We start from the raw sequence: 19,841 nt of genomic DNA on the forward strand, positions 1-19,841 counted from the left end.
AGGATGCCAAGCATTGGTGGCATTTGGTAAGACCCTCTAGTGGTAGTCAGCTCAACTGCGAGCAATTCAAAGAGAGATTCTTTGACTATCACTTCCCTGTAGCATTTAGAGATGAGAAGGAAGCAAAGTTGTATGCTTTTCAGCAGGGGGATATGGATAATGTAACCTTATCTTATATCCGCTCGATACAGGAGAAGATTAACATAATTACTACTTAAACACATAATCAATAATCAAAGGATTTATTTGAAAAGTTTTAGCCAAAGACTTGTTTGTAAAACCATTCAAAATCATACCATATCAGAGAAATACACAGTAGAAGCAAATCACACATTTGCACAATGCATAGTGGACACAACCCACCAGCATTGCTATCTCAATTGCATGCATTTAACATCACAAAATTAGGTTAAGAATTGGTTTAAGCGCCGCAATGTGCAGTACGTGTGCTACAACATATGGCACAAAGCCACACGCTCAATCTTTTTTGTGAAATGCGCCGTGACATGTGACACCATGCACTACAACACACTTATTTAAAATTTGTTCTATCATTTTGATAGCAAAATGATAAAATTCTAAAGTGCACTATTTTCATATATGACGTCCGATTAGAGTGATTCAACTGCCCACATGTATCTTAGCTCATAAGCTATCTAATGAGATAAGTTTAGACATGATCTAATAGTCTGATAAAAAAATTTTGTGCACTCAAGCACTTAAATCGATCCCTTTCTCTCATTAGACTACATAAGGTCTTAAACTAAGTCCAAAAGGACCTAATACATGATTGACCATAATATATCACAATTATACAAATATACTGAAATTTAACCCTTTAACAGTCAATTTTAACATTTCTCAAATTTACATAAATTGCCATCACTTAGTATAATATAGCCCACTTGGTCTTTTTCTCAACTTATCTATATATATTTATATCTATAACATATTCACAATACGATCTTAGCTCCAAATTACTCATTTCATCAGAATTTCTTACTTAAGCTTAAGATTCACCAACATTAACAACAATTTCAATACAAATATACTCAAATCATAGCCTTTGATTAATTTCATCAAAAAAATACACAAACGGGCTAAAATTCCATAAAATTACTACTCAAAGTATGCATGCAACCCTATGGCAACTCATATACACATATATACTCAATTTCTTAGTTTATTACACAAAATTTAAGTTCACACGGCTTCAACAACTCAAGCCGGCCCAAACTTTTTTCCCCTACCCTGATCATTGCTCTGTCTTGTAAAAATATAGCCATAGGGGTAAGATAAAAATCTCAGTAATTAAATAACTCACTTCTATTTACTATCACATAAAACTATATAAAATTAAAGCATAATGTACCACTTAATATAATATATCCCATAGTTCATTTCAAATATCAATCATATTAAATATTTCATCGCTCTTTCACTTGTTATACCACTTTCCTCTACTTTTACACCATAAAGCAACATATTACATCACATAGTATGATCATTATTGATAAAACTTATAAATCACCCCAATAGGAAATCATAGGCTCGCCATAGACTAATGTACACTCTCATTGTCCCTGAGCTGACCTTTAGTGGTATAATCACCTAACTAAAGGTGTTCTATCTCACTTTCAGACTATGGTTTCCCCCAATACACACAATGGGGTGTTGTTGACTCCAACACCATATCACACAAACACTAAGAAGTTTGATATCTCCAATACCACACCTCAATGGGCACTAAGGAGATCTTCTTCAACACTGCACCTTAAAAGGCACTAAGGAAAGGCACTAAAGAGGTATAATTCTCCAACACCGCATCCCGTCAGGTATTAAGGAGAATATGCCATATGATCTTATCACCACCTCTCTACTCAAGTGAACTCTCACCCCTAAGATCATGCTTTCCGAACCATTCGAGGTTTCTCATTACCACTTTACACATTTTCTCATATCATATGCATATATTAACATATCATTTGAAATCACCCATTTCAATGCTTTTATTCAATTAAAAACTATTTCACACAACATTCAGACAATGCCATAAAATATGTTTAATCCAAAATAAGTTCATGCACTACATAGCATACTCACACACAATTACAACAAATAGTCAAACAAAGAAAGTTATTCAGTTACCTCAACCTTTCTATCACTAGAAAGGTTATTCATGGATTTTAACTATCACAACAGCTTATCACAAGCTTCCTTTCTCAACTCACGTGTTCAATATGCCAATCTGAACATATTTAGCACTTTTTAGTCATTTGGTCCATTTTGACCAAAAACACATATTTACTACTTACAGCTATATTCATCTATAAACTCTTTTCTATTTATCTATTTTAAGTCCATTATTACTTGATTACCACTTTACATCACTTCAGCTAGTCTTATTTTACTCAAACCAGATTCTTACCCCTTCCTCTCTCTAACCAAAGGCCAAATTGAGCCTACGAGTTTAAAGCCCTATCGTTCAACTTTAAACTAGTTATAAAGCTCTAATTTAACTTTTGAGAACTTTCTTATTATAATTGGGCAAAAATTAAACCCCTAAAATTCAATTGATTCAATTTCTCTAAAACTTATTTTTAGAGAAATTTGTGTAGAATGGAAGATAAGAGTAATATGTAGCTTAGCTACTAAGTAACTTATCAGAAACACCTTCCAATAACCTAAAATGGCTTTCCCTAGCTGATAAACCCTCTTTTCTCCTCCCTTTCATGTGTTTTCAATTTCTCTCCTTTGAAATTTTTAAAATTTCATGACTTAAGAAGTTATCTTCTGGTCTATGTGCCACGGTGCATACAGCACAAGTCACAGCTTGTGGCACGGTGAGATTAATTCTCACCACGCACACTTGCTTTAACCCAAAATGCACTTCTTCCACTTGTATCTGTTCATACAACATCCTAATGAGTTAATCTATCAAGTAATCATCTAAATCTCTAATCCTACACTAATTACCACTTTACCCTCAATTATCAACTAATCACGGGATTAAGAAATTTAGGATGTTACAAATGAGAAGTCATTTATAAGGAAGTTCAACCAACTCTCAAAATTTGTGACTTATCTGTGTGAGAAAGATGATAGTAAATAGAGAGCTAAGAGGTTGATTGAAAAGATGTGCCCAGAGTATAGAAAGCAGATTGCCTTATTGGGAGAGGCTACTTATGAGGAAACTTATAACCGGCTTCGTATAGTTATGAGACAAGGTCAAGAGTCAGATGTTGAGATATGAAAAGACAATTATAGAAGGCTATCTACTCCATTAGGCCTAACTGGAGGAATATTGAAAAAAGGCAGTTTTATTGCTAGTGGTTCTGTATCCTTGGGTAGAAGAATGTTTAGTAGAGGATCATAGTCTTAAGGAGTGATTAGCTAGGGTAGGAGGTTTAGTAGTACTATAAATTCTAGAGCTCTACAGTAGTTAAGTCAGATAGCTACTGCACATACATCTCATGTGAGCACTACATGCTCACTGGTGTGTGCAATTTATGGGCAAAGTCATCTTGAAAGGTGTTGGCATGCTACATTTATGGTGGCATAGGCCATTTTGTGAAGGATTGCCTTAAGAATCAAGTGGGAGCTTTTAAGCAATGACTAATTATGCCAGGATGAGTGTACATAGTTTTTTGGGAGGAGGCTCAAATAGTACCAAATCTGATCACGGGTACAATCTCTATTCGTGAGCAAAGAGTTGACGCTTAATTTGACTCAGGAATTACTCATTCGTTTGTGTCACATATTTGTGTGGGAAAGTTAGATTTTCTTGTGCATGAGTTGCCCAATGTAGTTAAAGTGTCTACACCTTTTAGATTATTAGATAAGACTAGTAAGGTATGTAAAGGAGTTGAGTTATACTTTAAGGGCAAAACTTATATGATAGATTTGATCCTAATTCTTATGCAAGGATTAGATGTGATCATTAGAATGGACTAGTTAGTAAGAAACAATGCTACCTTGGATAGTGCCAGAAAGATGGTATTACTATTAGTTCATGTGATGCCAGAGATGATTTCCACAGTTACTGCTAATCAAGCAAGACTGTTGTCAGTTATCCAAACTAAAAGGTTAGTTTTTGAAGGTTGTTAGGCCTATGTAGTTTTCTTTATAGTAGTACTGATAAGATTTAAATTGTGAATGAGTTTCTAGAAGTATTTGCAGATGAAGTATCAAGTTGGTCACTAGATTGAGAAGTAGAATTCTCTATCAATTTGGCACCTAGTGTCGAACCTATATCAAAAGCTCCATATAGGATAGCTCCTTCATAATTGGTAGAGCTTAAGAAACAACTCAAAGAGTTGCCAGATAAGGGCTTTATATAGCCTAGTGTGTTACCATGGGGTTCGCTAGTCCTGTTTGTGATGAAGAAAGATGGCAGCCTGTGATTATACATCGACTATAGGCAATTGAACAAGGTGATAGTAAAGAACAAGTACTCACTCCTAAGGATAGATAACTTACTGGATTAGCTAGTAGGAGCTTCAGTGTTTTCTAAGATTGATTTACAATCTAGGTACTATTAGTTAAGAGTGAATGTGGAGGATGTGCCCAAGACAGCATTTCATACTCGATACGATCACTTTGAGTTTCTAATGATGCTATTTGGGTTGACGAATGTGCTGGTAATTTTCATAGGCTACATGAAAAGTATATTCCGTCCTTTCTTGGATCAGCTTATTATCATGTTCCTAGATGACATACTGATATATTCTAAAGATAAGGAAAGCACATGAGACATTTAATGACTGTGTTAAGAATTCTAAGAGATAATCACTTATATGCCAAGTTAACGAAATGTGAATTTTGGCTTTAGGTGGTAAGATTTCTTAGACACGTGGTGTCAACTGAAGGTATTTCAGTGGATCCTCACATAATGGATGCGGTATTGCAATAGGAACAGCCGAGTTCAATACCTAAGGTGTAGAGTTTTTTAGGCTTGGTAGGCTATTACTGAAGATACATTTAGAGATTTTCACATATTGCTATTCCTTTGACTCGATTAATGAGGAAGGATTAGCCTTTTATTTAGGATAATCAGTGTAAAGCTACTCTTGTAAAGCTTAAAGAAAAGTTAACCTTAGTACTGGTGTTCATTATTCCTGATCCACGGTTACCCTATAAAGTTTATACAAATGCTTATTTGAAAGGTCTAGGATCCATATTGATGCAAGAAGACTGAGTTGTGGCTTACAAGATTTGACAACATTATCTCTATAGTGTAGAGTTTAATGTGTGCAGTGATCATAAGAGTTTGAAATATCTTATAGATCAAAAAGAGCTTAATATGAGGTAGAGGTGGTGGATGGAATTCTTGAAGGATTATAACTTTAAGTTTAAGTACCATCCAGGGAAAGCTAATCTCATGGCTAATGTTTTAGGTCAGAAGTCATTACATGTGGCTAGATTAATAGTTTAAGGACACCAATTATTGTTGTCTTTGCTAGAAGTATAGATTGAGGCATCAGATTATACTTTGAATGCAATTCGTTCAACCATTATTTCCAGTGAGTTTTGGAAAGAAATACAAGAAGCTCAGTTGTAAGTCAAGTTTTTATTAAGTGTACGAAAGGATATAGAAGAAGGATGTACTACATTATTTTGGTTCAGTGATGATAGTTTATCTTGTATAAAGACTGAATTTATATACCTGTAGATGAGGAGATTAGGAGACTATTAGAAAAAGCTCACTGAAGTAGATATACGATGTATCTTGCTATAACTAAGATGTACCATGATATGAAGAGGCATTAATGGTGATAAGGTATGAAGAGGAATGTTATCAAGTTTGTTAGCCGGTGTCTCATGTGTCAAAAAGTGAAGATCAAGCATCAAAGACTAGTTGGTACGTTGCAACCTCTAGAGATTCCCTAGTGGAAGTAGGATAGCATTTTAATGGATTTCATATTGGATAGAATCATGGATCACTTTGGAATTATAAAGACACAAGGAGGAAATGTTAGACAAGAAGATGAGGCTGGTTCTTTAAGGTCAAAGAAGGTTTGGTGCACATAGTAGATTTATCATCAACCTCCAAAACATACTTTGATCCACCTCACTCTTCATTCCAAATGCCCTCATTTGTTAACTGTTCCTCTTAAGAGCAAGAAAATCTTCTTTCTCAAATAGATCAAGGGTCATCCATCTACCTTTACCCAAAACACTAACCTCTAGACTTAGATCAACCCACTGACATCCATCCTGACTATCAAAGCCATCATGAAACTTCAAAGCCTATTCATCCTTTTGATGGCATGCCATTTCCTCATATTCCTTCTTTACTAAAATCCTCAGACATAGCCAAAACTATAGAAACACCATCATTTAAGGAGCTTTTTAAAGACATTGGTGATATGTGTCTTACCAAACTTGTTAGTAAACTCACTTAAAATGTTAAAGAGCCTCCTACACCCTCATCCATGCTAATGCCTATAACTTCTCCTGTGATGTCCTTTGCTCAGTCAATAGCAAAAACATTTCAGAGGAGGAAATCTATCCCCAAACATAGACAAACCAAATCTTCCTTTTATCAAACTGTTGAGGAACCCATTATTGAAGAACCTAAGGATCAAGCACCTAAAGATCATCCTCAGCACCATCAAGCTCCCATACCTTCTGAAGGACAAGTTAAAGATGCTGATCATGAATCGTCTCCATCCTCTTCTCAACCTACTGATGGCTCAACTAAATTATTGGATCCATTCTACCTATAGATTTAAATGATTCTTCTACTTGGGCAACTAGTCTATCTATTCTTGCCTTCAATCCAAATTCTCTGTCTGATAAAGAAATCTTGGAAGCCCATCTCAGATATCAAGTTTCCTCTCTCTTAAGAAGGCCTGCATCTTTTTGATGATGCCAAAAGGGGAGAAGAAATGCAGAGAGATAGGCTAGGCTTAAGGGAAAGTTGTATAGATTTACGCCTTAAGAAGAAATGAAATCTTTTCTATTTAGTTCTTTTTCTTTGATGACATGTTATGATATAAACTGTAATATATTTGTTATTAATGAAATTTTCATGATTTTCATTTATGTGTTTAATATCTTTACTTCAAGTTGAATAATTCTGTATTCTTATGTATTAATTCTCCCATATTAGTTTAAGGGAGAGTTTTATATAAAACCAAACTAAGAACCTTGATCTTAAGGTTTTGTGATCATCAAAAAGGGAGAGATTGTTAAATTATATATTTTTGATGATTACAAAACTAAGAGAAAAGGCATTTGTTATGTGTGCAGATATAAAGAATCATGGATGATGACAAAAGAGTATTTTTGAAGTATTTTAGCTTTATGGAAAGGATATGTTCAATATGCCAAAAGAGTATTTTTGAAGTATTTTAGCTTTACTCACTTTTGGTTTTGCATGTTAATTAATAGTAGTGAATTATTTTATTACTGAGATGTTTATCTTACCCCGTAGTTATATTTTACAAGTGAAGGCTCTGGTATGAGTAAGAGAAAGGACGAGACAATCAAAAAGTGAAGAGCTCATTCGTATAGCTCTTCTCCCTTGTCACTTTGGTCTTTTGTAATGAATATTTATATATATTTTTGCCAACTTAGGATCATGACATTGTTTTGGTATCATTTGTATGAGAATTTGTGGTATGTGTGTGTATCTTGGCCTAAGATTGATGCTATTATTGTTTAATAAGTATGTTTGGCCAAGATATAATTATAAGTGATATAATTATGATGATTTATGTGTGAAAATGATCAAAACAAAATTTTTACTAAGTTTTATTCACCTTTTGTGTTGCTAGAAATTAGGGGTTTTGCTGGTCATTTTTAGTATAAATGCTTATTTGTGTGATATGATTGGCTTGATTTATCGTGTGTGGTCCATTTGAGGTGGTTAAAGTGATTCCGGAGCTAATGGCATTTGGTATTATGAGTTAGACACCTTTGAATGTGTTTTGAGATGAAAACAAACCATTTTGGGTTAGGGTGTCCATCTTTTTAAGGATGATTGTTTAAGTATGGGACCATTGCCATTAGCTGGAGAGCTCGAAGAGCTTCATGCGAACACTTGAACTACTCAAATCAGACATCAAATGGCGAAACAACGCTCATCAAAAGTTTAGAGTGCTATCATGACAACAATCTACTGTCATGACAGTAGGTGCGCACTGTGGTACATAGTAATTGCATTGTGACGTAATGCTCATTGAGGGACTCGTCCCCCTATGCCATCTGCCACAGCGGGTGTAGCTTGTGCCGCAGTGGACGGGCCAGTTTCTAGAGAAATTCCAATATTTTTTTACATGTTTTCAAGTGCTAATTGATATCATACTTTCGTTATCATATTTAAATTATTTTTAAACTATAGTTTGAGCTCAAATAACTTTTGAAAAAGGGTTTTTGTAGGATTCCATAGTTTTAAATAAATTACTTTTAAATCGTTAGATTGTGATAACTTTTACTTGAGATCTTAATTAAATAAGTTACTTCTCAACTCTTGGGCTATGATAACTTTTACTTGGGATCTTAATTAGTCTTGGTTATCATAACAGCGTGTGAGTGTTGTTCTAGTAATGTCAAGGCAGACATTACAAGCCATAATCCATCCTATGTTGGATAGGGAGGCATAGCAAAAGATTAAAATTTTAAAGTTACTATCCTAATATAGACCGAACTAACTCATTTAAGTCAAGGTGGATAGAATAGTTACCTTTCAATTCTTTAAACTTAAGGCACATTCTCTTTAAGAGTTTGGATCTCAAGAGCTGACAATGTAGATCTGCTCCCTCTACCAATATCCACACGAAAAGCTCTCTAACTCGAATAGCGTGCTAGTGCTCCTAGCATCCGTTCTTATTTGAACATTAGTTTTCTTTTCATAAGGTGTTTCATGGCTCTCAAAGTGTTTTTTCCATCAAAAGTTTTCTAACTCTCTCTTCCTTCATAAAGGACGTCCCTATCTATATATAGTATATGGATCAGGGTTTTCATCTTCTACTTAAATGCCTACGAAAATTTAATTCAATTTATCTCATAAATTTAATCCATGATATCACATCTAATTTGAATTTATCTTATAAATTCAAATTATAAAACTGACATGATATTTTCTCATATCATTTTAGTTATTAAATTTAATCTATCATATAAAACTAAATTTAAAACTAAATAATAATACAATATAATATAATATATATCACATATACATATTATATTATATTATATTATATTATATAGTATAATAATAATTTGATTGCAAATCAAAATTTTTTCAAATAAAATTAGAAGAAGGAAGTAAAAAATATACTGCTTTTAGTACTTCAGAAGGATTGTATAAATGGAATGTATTACCTATAAGATTTCATAACAGTCCTACTATTTTTCAAGAATATGTAACAAAATTATTAATACCAATAAAAGATTTTGCTGTAATATATATAGATGATATTTTAATATTTTCAAAAGACAAAGAAGAACATGAAAACACTTAGAGAAATTTATAAATCTTATAAAAGAAAAAGGATTAAATATATCACTGAAGAAAGCTAAATTAAGAAAAGAAAGAATAGGATTTTTAGGCCAGTATAACTAATAATAGAATAGAATTACAAGAACATATTAGTAAGAAAATATTAGAATTTGAGGAGATTAAAAATAAAAAAGAACTTCAATCATTTTTAGGACTAGTAAATCAGGCTAGAAATTATATTCCAAACTTATCAAAATTAACAGTAAAAGTAAGTAAATTAGTTGGAGAAAAGACAATATGGATATGGGATAAAGAAAAAGAAAAAATAGTAAACAAGATAAAAACTTTATGTCAAAATCTACCTAAATTAACTATTCCAGTAAATAATGATGTAATATGGATAATATACATAGATGCTAGTGAAAATTATTGGGGAGCAGCTTTATATCACATTAATGAAAAAGAAGAAGTAATAACCATTGTGCAAGTGGAAAATTTAATGATTCTCAAACTAGATATCATTCAAATTAGAAAGAATTTTTAACAATAGTAAAAGCTGTACAAAAGTTTAAATTATTTATTATTAATACTAGATTCATTATAAGAACTGATAATACTCAAGTAAAACATTGGTTAAATAAAGGAATAAAAATAACCCAGTTATGTAATAAAATGTTAATTAAATGGCAATCAAATATGTCTTATTATGATTATGAAACTGAATATATTAAAGGAAAAAATAATCTTATTACTGATTATTTATCCAGATGGAATCAAATAGAAGAGAGACCAATATGATGACAAGTAGTGGTAGTGGTGGTTCACTTATAGGACCAATAATGACCCCACTAGATTAAGTAATCATGAAGGTAAATATTCTGGAAATGAATATGACCCTTTTGCTGGACAACTAAATGCAAATATGCAATCATTATCTGAATCAGTAGCTCATCTCAGAAATGAGATGAATATTTTGACAAGTAAAGTGGAGGACTTAGAGAAATCTAAGGGTCCATTATCCCAATCCCCTGAAAGACAAATAAAACACGTAATTGAGTCATCTACTCAAACTCCTGATTCATTATTCCAGCCTTATAGTCCAGAAAAAACCAGCCTAATAATTCCTTTCACTGAAATAGTAAAAGAAGCTCAAAAGTCTAAAGCTCAAATAGTGACAAGAACACCTCAAAATAGTGCATCCACTTCTACCTCTTATAAGAGAAGAAGTCCAAGCCCAGTAACTTCACCATCCTTTAAGACCTTAGACCAGTATAATTATTTCAAACTTCTTATCAATAAAACCAACTATTTTTCCCTTCCTAATAATAGTAACATTAAATATGTTTCTCATTATTCCTTCAACAAAGTTATTGTTTATCCAAACACTAACCCTGATCTTGTAAAAACCTTGTATAATTATGGCCTTATTCACTCAATATATCCTTCTTGAGTGAATAAGTGAAAATGTTTAGCATATGTATTTATATAAATACATGGTATTTAGATTGATTTGTGACCACTCTTGTATGATTTGTGCATTTTAAGGGTTTAGGGTCCATTTTGGGAAATGGCACCCAGGTGGTCAAATTTTGATGTATGGGGTTTTCCATCATTTGAATGTTCTATCAGGTGTTTTTAGTCTTATTTGACATGTCCAAAGTGTTCCCACAGGTTTGTGACCATTAGGATGAGATTTGGACAATTTTGAAAATAGTTTTTACCAAAAAGCTGCACTTTTACATCCGGGTGTCCAAATCTTGATCCGACCGTTGGATTTCTCTAAAATTTGGGTCACAAGTAAAACCTTTTATAAGCTTCGTGTGAGATTTGGAATCATGTCGATCAGATATCGGATGGAGAAACGGCACACTCCGGAATTTGGTCTGGAGGTGCTGTCATGACAGCATTTCATTGCTGTCATGACAGCTACAGTAGTAATATTATAACCTGCACAAAATTCAATTCATCTGTTGGATCTTTTTAAAAGTGACATGTGGGCTTTGGAATCACTCCGATCAGAGGTCGGATGATGAAATAATGTACTTCGGAAGTTGGTTCGGAAGTGCTGTCATGACAGCTTTTTTAGCTGTCATGACAGCAAAAGTGACTAAATTTATAACATATACAATTTTTAATCCAACCGTTGGATCTTTTTGAAATTTGATACACTTATAGTACCCTTTGAATGTGACGTGAGCTTTAAAATTTCTTTGATCAGAGATCGAAAGACAAAACGGTGCCTCCTTGAAGTTGACTCGGGAGGACCGTCATGACAGCAATTTAATGTTGTCATGACAACATATTTTTACCCTTCTTTCACCTAACTTGCTTCCGTGCGCTATAGGTAGAACCTATAAATTTTTTTAAAAGGCTTTAAATGTTTACTTTGCAATTGTGTATTTATTTAGTGATTTAAATAGTTTGTTTCCTAAGTTGGTTTTAGGATTAATTCCTTAATCACACTTAGCTTATTTGAATTGTGTGATTTTTGGATAACACTCGGGGCAAGTGTTACATCTAGCACCTTGTACTCCTTCAAGTGCCTGTGACTTTGATTTGTATCTCTATAATTAATTAGTCATACTAGTCTTGTTTCATCTATGATCTCTTGTAGATGATCGATTAGGGACATTTAGGACAATTACTATAGTTTGTCCAAGGATACAGTTATCATATTGAATAGGAAATTGTTATGATAACAAAAGAGAAATTCATTAAATAACAATGTGCATAGTACAATGATTGGTCTTAGGGCACAATTTCCAACATCCTCCCACTTGCACTAGGTACAATCATTTATTTGTCTAATTCCCATTATCTTGACATGACGCTCATGCTTCACCTGTGCAAGAAGCTTTATAAGAGGATTAGCAACATTATCTTCTCTTGCTAATTTGCATATTTTTATATCACTTCTATCATTGATCTCTTTGATAAGGTAGAAACGCCTGAGTATATGCTTGGTCTTTTGGTGTGACCTTAGCTCCTTGCTCTATGCAATTACAACGCTATTATCATAGAACAAGTTTATTGGATCTGAGATGTTAGGCGCCACTCTTAGTTTAGCAATAAACTTCTTGATCCAAACGGCTTCCTTAGCTGCATCTGATGCTGCTATATACTTAGCTTTTATTGTAGAATCAGTTGTTGTGCTCTGCTTTGAGCTCTTCCAGCTCACTGCCCCACCATTTAAGGTGAACACATATTCTGATTATGATTTAAGGTCATCCTGGTCAGTTTGGAAGCTTGCATCTGTGTAATCTATTGCAATTAACTCATCATCCAATCTGCCTACTAAGAATAAATCCTTAGTCCTTCTTAAGTACTTTAGGATATTCTTGATAGCATTCAAATGATCATCTCCTAGATCTACTTGGTATCTGCTGGTCATTCTTAAGGCAAATGAAACATCTGGTCAAGTGCATAACATGGCATACATAATAGATCCAATTGCTGAGGCATATGGAACCTCATGCAATCTTGTTGATTTTGTGTACTAGGATACTAGTCTTTCCTGAGATGAATGCTATAAGACATGGGGATGAAACCTCTCTTTGAATCCTGCATACTGAACCTATGCAATATCTTGTCCATGTATGTGCTTTAACTTAGGCCTATCAGCTTTTTGGATCTATCTCTATAGATCTTAATCCCAAGGATATAAGTGGCTTCACCTAGGCCCTTCACAGAGAAAGATTTTTCTAACCAAGACTTGACATTCTATAAGGTAGGAATGTCATTCCCAATAAGTATGATATCATCTACATGTAACACTAGAAATATAATTGTGCTGCCATTAGCTCTTTTATAAACACAAGGTTCATCAATGTTTTGAATGAATCTAAACTCTTTGATTACTTCATTAAAACATTGATTCCAGCTCCAAAATGCTTGCTTCATTTCATAAATGGATCTTTAAAGCTCGCACACCTTTATAGAGTCCTCTGGACACACAAAACCTTCAAGTTGTGTCATGTACACTTCCTCAATTAGATGTCCATTAAGGACTGATATTTTAACATTCATTTTTCATATTTCATAGTCATAATATGTTGCAATGGTAAGGAGGAATTTGATTGATTTGGCCATTGCGACTGGTGAAAAGGTTTCATCATAGTCTACACCATGAGTTTAGGTGAATCCTTTTCCAACCAATCATGCCTTGAAGACATTTACTTTGCCATCCATGTTAGTTTTCTCCTTAAAATCCCACTAGCACTTGATGGTTTTTATTCCTTTAGATGGATTGATTAAGATCTATACCTTATTATTATATATGGATTGCATTTTAAATTTCATGGCATTTAGCCATTTCTCAGAATTTAGTCCCACTATGGATTCTTGGTAGGTGGTTAGTTCATTGTGTTCAATGAGCAACACATCACGACATTCACTAATAAAAAATCCATATCTTTGAGGATGATGCCATGTGCTATCAAAACTTTATGGGCCTTGTGTTATTTGAGTAGGCTCATTTACTTCTTGTGAGTCTTCTCGATTTCCTATCTGTGACTCTATGCTATCTTGTGGTTCTTGAATTTCTTCAAGATGTATCTTGCTCCCACTGGTTCTTTTAGAGATAAATTCTCTTTCTAGAAAGATACCATTTTGAATTACAAACACTTTGTTATCAGTAGGATTGTAGACATAGCATCCCTTTATTTCTTTAGGATACCCTACAAAAAGGCACTTTATGGATTTGGGTGCTATGTTGTCTGAGGCTTATTTCTTAACATAAATCTCACTTCCCCAAATCTTGAGAAAAGACAAACTAGGTTTCGTCCTAGTCTATCTCATATGGTGTCTTCCTAATTACCTTAGATGGAACACGATTCAATATGAAGCAGTTGTTTTTAGTGCATGGCCCCAAAAGGATGGTAGAAGATCTGCTTGACTCATCATGGATCGAACCATATCTAATAGTGTCCAATTTCTTCACTCAGAAACACCATTCCATTGTGGTATTGTTGAAGGGGTTAATTGTGAGACTATCCCACAACTCCTAAATGATCTATGAATTCTTGGCTCAAATATTCACCTCCTCGATTAGATCGAAGAGTTTTAATAGTCTTGCCAAGTTGGTTTTTTACTTCATTTTGAAATATTTTGAACATTTCAAAAGATTTGAATTTGTGTTTCATTAGGTAGATGTACCCATACCTATTGTAGTCATCAATAAAGGTAATGAAGTACAGATAACTCCCTCTGAAAATTGTACTCATTTGTCCACATACATTTATATGTATGAGTCCCAATAATTCATTAGAGCTCTCACTATGCCCAGTAAAAGGTGCTTTTATCATCTTTCCTAATAAACAACATTCGTAAGTGTCATGAGATTCAAAATCAAATGAGTTGAGAAGTCCCTCTTGATAGAGCTTAGAAATACATTTCTCATTTATATGGCTAAGATGACAATGCCATAGGTAGGTTGGATTCAAATCGTTCGACTTGATCCTTTTGGTAGTTACGTTATAGATGTCTTCATTGCTAGGATGTTCCAGATTAAAAAATAATGACCAAAATGCAAATCGCCATTAGCATAAAAAATGTCATTTTGATAAATAGAACATTTATCATTCTTAGGGTCCATTTGGTTTTCCTCCGTTTCACGTTCAGAAAGCAAAATTTTACTTTCAAAAAGTTAAAAGTTGTTTGGGTAGAATATTTTATAGAAAAGCACATTCTGAAAGTACATTCAAATAGTTGAAAGTGGATTTCTGAAACGTAACTATTTGAAGCTTTTGAAAAGTGGATTTGAAAGTAGAATGTTATTTGACCATATTACCGTAAGTTTAATCTCTTATTTTTTTATTTAAAAAATAGTTAATTCATTAAAAATATAATTATTATTTTAATAATAATAATTAGGTATCAATTTTTTTAGTATTATAAATTTAGTAATTAATCATGTTAATTTTTAGCATTAATGTATAATAAAAATTACAAATCTTTATTACATCTTTTAAAATTACAAATTAAAAATACAAATAATTAGAGATCAAATTTTTAACATTATAGATCAAAATTTATGTTATTTATAATCTTTATTACATTTTTTAAATATTTTGAATATATTACATTTGTATAATAAAAATTATAAATCATTATAAATTAATGTTCTTTTTAGTAATTGTACATTCAAAAGCACATTTCACTATCACAAACCAAACAACTTTTAATGTATCAAACTAAAAAATATATCCAAACACAAATTTCGTTACAACAACTGACTTTCATTAAACTGACTTTCACCAAATGAACTTTCACCAAATGAACTTTTGGCAAACTGAAAACCAAACGCAAACTTAGTAATGGAAGTAAAACCTTCCTTATCTAAATAAGAAAGAGAAACAATTTTGCTACTCAAAGTAGGAACATAATAGGAATTGTTCAAAACTAACATAAGCCTACTAGGCAAAAGTAATTTATAAGTGCCTATGGCTAAAGAAGTAACTCTTGCTCTGTTTCCAACTCATAGGTCAACTTCACCCTTCATCAACTTTCTACTGTCTTTGAGACCTTGCACATTCGTACAAATGTGAGAACCACATGCAATATCTAATACCCATACAGAAGAAGTAGAAAGGTGAATGTCTATAACATAAATACTTGAAGGAGTAGCCCCGCTATCCTTCTTCTTTTTCAAATCTTCCAGTAGAGCTTGCAGTTCCTCTTTCAATGACTTGGTTTATTATAAAAGAAGCAAACTCCTTCCTTTGGAGGCTTTGCCTTCTTAGCTGGAGGCTTAGTTTCAAGCTTGTTCGACTCTTTGGTCTTACCATTTGAGCCTTTACCCTTTCCCTTGCCCTTGCCTTTGCCTTTCTTTTTCATACTCTTTCCTTTTTGAACCATCAAAATAGTACTAGGCCTTTTCTTATGTTTTTCTTAGCAGTTTTAAGCATCTATGCAGTTCAAAACTGGATTTCTCCATGTCATTCATGTTATAGTTCATAACAAACTATTCATAACTTTTTGGGAGTAAGTTCAAGATCAAATTGTAGCTAACTCCTGGCTTAAGGGAAATCTGAGCCTTTCAAGGTGATCAATATAGCTCTTTATCTTTAAAACATGAGTGCTAACTGATGCACCCTCAGCCATCTTGCAGGAGTGTAAGGCCTTTGTGGTCTCATATCTCTCTTGCTTTGCTTGTTGCTGGAACATTTCCTTAAGATGTACAAGTCTCCATGTGTTCCAAATCTCTTTGAAGTTTTGGAACCATGGTAGCTAGCATTAGGCATCCTACATTCACCAAGTCATTTGTGTTCTTTATATAAGCATCCCTTTGAGCTCTAGGAGCGTTGGCCACAGGCTCCTCAGGAATGGGTTCATCTAGGACACTGAACCAGTCAATAAAGTTTGTCCCATTGAGTTTGCCCTTTTTAAGGACTAATCGCGACGATAGTGCAATAGTGTTACTAGTCGACATGATTCTATAATAAAATACATAAAGTTAATTTTATAACAACTCTCAAATTTGATTAGTAGGCTAAGACCCATATTTCACTTAAATTTAAGTCCGCTTTGGTAGGACGCTTAAAATTAAATTATTTAGGTAGGTAACTCATTTACTAATTACATCACATGTAACTCTTAGATCTTTATGGGATTCAATCATCATATGATCCGGCATGTTCAATCCCATCTAATGCCTTGAGATCTAAAACCATTTTAATAAACTCAATTAAGTCAAATGATAATGAATCTTTGTGAGTAGCACCATTATTCACGCTTGTCTCACAAAGATAACCCAAATGTATCTACTTTAGTGATCCTACATTTGAGTGATCTAGATTTTGAAAATATTCATTAATTGACAGCATTATGATTTAAGATTTTGATTAGAGAGTTTGATTTATTAATTTAATGATCATGTAAAGTGAAAGCAATGTATCGTATACAAAATCATACATATTATGATATAATAAAAAGCATAATCAAACGTGACATAATATGGCTCACTTAACCTATGTCCATCCCAAGCCAATGAGAGGACTCTCTAAGAAGATAAATTACATCAAGAAACCTCATTTATACATACAAGGATATTGAGATGAGAAGAAAATGTACATTTAGAGTTTATAAAGAGAGGCATGACACGCAGGCCATATTTAAATTTTACAACCCTTATAAAACTAAAGCTATATATGTCACCATACCCAAACAACTTCAAGGCAAAATGAAAGGCTATAAATTGTGAATTAGATTGCGCTATACAGAGTTAGCCATGAACAATAATGACATTAAGAACGTACATCATATGGACGAACATTAGTCATATTAACAATGCACATCATATAAATAAATATTAATCATATTAATTTATTTAAATTGATATAAATTTGAATATATATAAAACAAGTTTATATATATATATATATATTTTGAAAACATCACATGAAAAACAAATATAGACTTTGAAAATATCACATATAATTTCAAAATCTTAAAGCAACATTCATCTAAAGAAGTTTATCACATGAAGATTTAAAAACGTAATCAACCAAAACCCAACTTAAATGAAAATTTGACCTGGCTCTAGTACCACTATTGGATAGGGAGGTACAACAGAATATTAAAATTTTTAAAGTCCCTATCCTGATATGGACTGAACGAACTCGTTTGAGTCAAGATGGATAGAAGAGTTACCTTTTAATTCTTTGAACTTGGGGCACATTCTCTTCAAGAGTTTGGATCTCAGAAGCTAACAACGTAGATCTACTTCCTTTATCGGTATCCACATGAATAGCTCTCTAACTCGAATATCATGCTAGCGCTCCCAGTATTCATTCTTATTTGAATGTTAGTTTTCTTTCTATAGGGCGTTTTCATGGCTTTCAAAGTGTTTTTATTGTCAAAACATTTTTAACTCTCTCCTCCTTCATAAAGGATTTCCCTTCTATATGTAGTATATGGATCAGGTTTTCATCTTCCACTTAAAAGCCCACGAAAATTTAATTAATTTTATCTCATAAATTTAATCCATGATATCACATCTAATTCAATTTATCTTATAAATTCAAATTATAAAACTGACATGATATTCTCTCATATATATTAGTTATTAAATTTAATCTACCATATAAAATTAAATTTAAAACTAACATAATATAATACAATACAATATAATATAATATATATCACATACATATTATATTATATATATGTATGAATATATATATACAATATATTTCAATATATATATATATATAAATTATATTTAATTTTATATATCATATATATAAACATATGAATATATATATATAATTATATTTTGAATTATACATTTCATATAAATATAAATATATATATATATTTATCAAATAAAATATTCAAATATATATATATATAATAATTCATTCACCCTATATTACATTCATTGAATCTAGACATATTCTAAATTCATAAACTTGGATATTTTAGCTCGAGTTGGGATGTTCTTGTGTACACCCTATAGGCCCATTTGAAATTGGCAGTAGGCTAATTACGCTATTAGCTCATAAGTTACAAGTGGCCTATAGGAAGACATTGCAACTACCTAATTCACATGGAGATCGATGATTCGATGTAACCTATCATGCAATCGTATCACATCCCTTTTATCACGGGATATTTCGGTCAAATATAAGACATGTAATTGTCATTCTCTTTTACCTGACTGTTACTTTCTCGATCTCTGAGTGGACTGACAGTAGCAATGAAAAAACCCTTTCCATTGTAGTATGACCATACATTTTCTCAGTCTTACTCATTGAGGGGCCCAGTAATATCTCTCACTTAATGTGAGGGATAAATTCCATCTTGACCACTCATATTCCTCTACATGAATATCACTAAACTCAATCATAGCCTTTATGATTACCTGATCAAAGGTGACTTTTGACTAGGTCAAAGTTCAGTAGTCATCATGTAGGAATCTATGATGATCTCAAGTCAAAGGACTTAGTGATATAATTACATATGAGATAAGCTTATGACTTGTAGCTTTCTCATAGCGCGTCAGTCTAGCACCTTGTACTCTTTCAAGTGCCTATGACTTTAATTTGTATCTCTATAATTAATCAAAGTCATACTAGTCTTGTTTCATCCATGATCCCTCATAGATGACCGACCAGGGGACATTTAGGACAATCACTATAGTTTGTCCAAGGATACAGTTATCATATTGAACATAAAATTGTTATGATAACAAAGAAAAATCATTAAATAACAATGTGCATAGACAATTAATTGGCCCTAAGGCATAATTTCCAACATTCTAATGGTCCATATATAAACCAACAATTATATAATATCACTTGACCACCAAAACCATTTATTAGCCACTATTAGGCCAATTTTTTCAAGCTATACAATTTTTAATCAACCAAAAAACCTTCACTTAGTATTATCA

This window comes from Prosopis cineraria, unplaced genomic scaffold (assembly GCF_029017545.1).
Source record: "Prosopis cineraria cultivar Desert tree isolate PC_DT_omini unplaced genomic scaffold, ASM2901754v1 PC6, whole genome shotgun sequence".
Taxonomy (NCBI): domain Eukaryota; kingdom Viridiplantae; phylum Streptophyta; class Magnoliopsida; order Fabales; family Fabaceae; genus Prosopis; species Prosopis cineraria.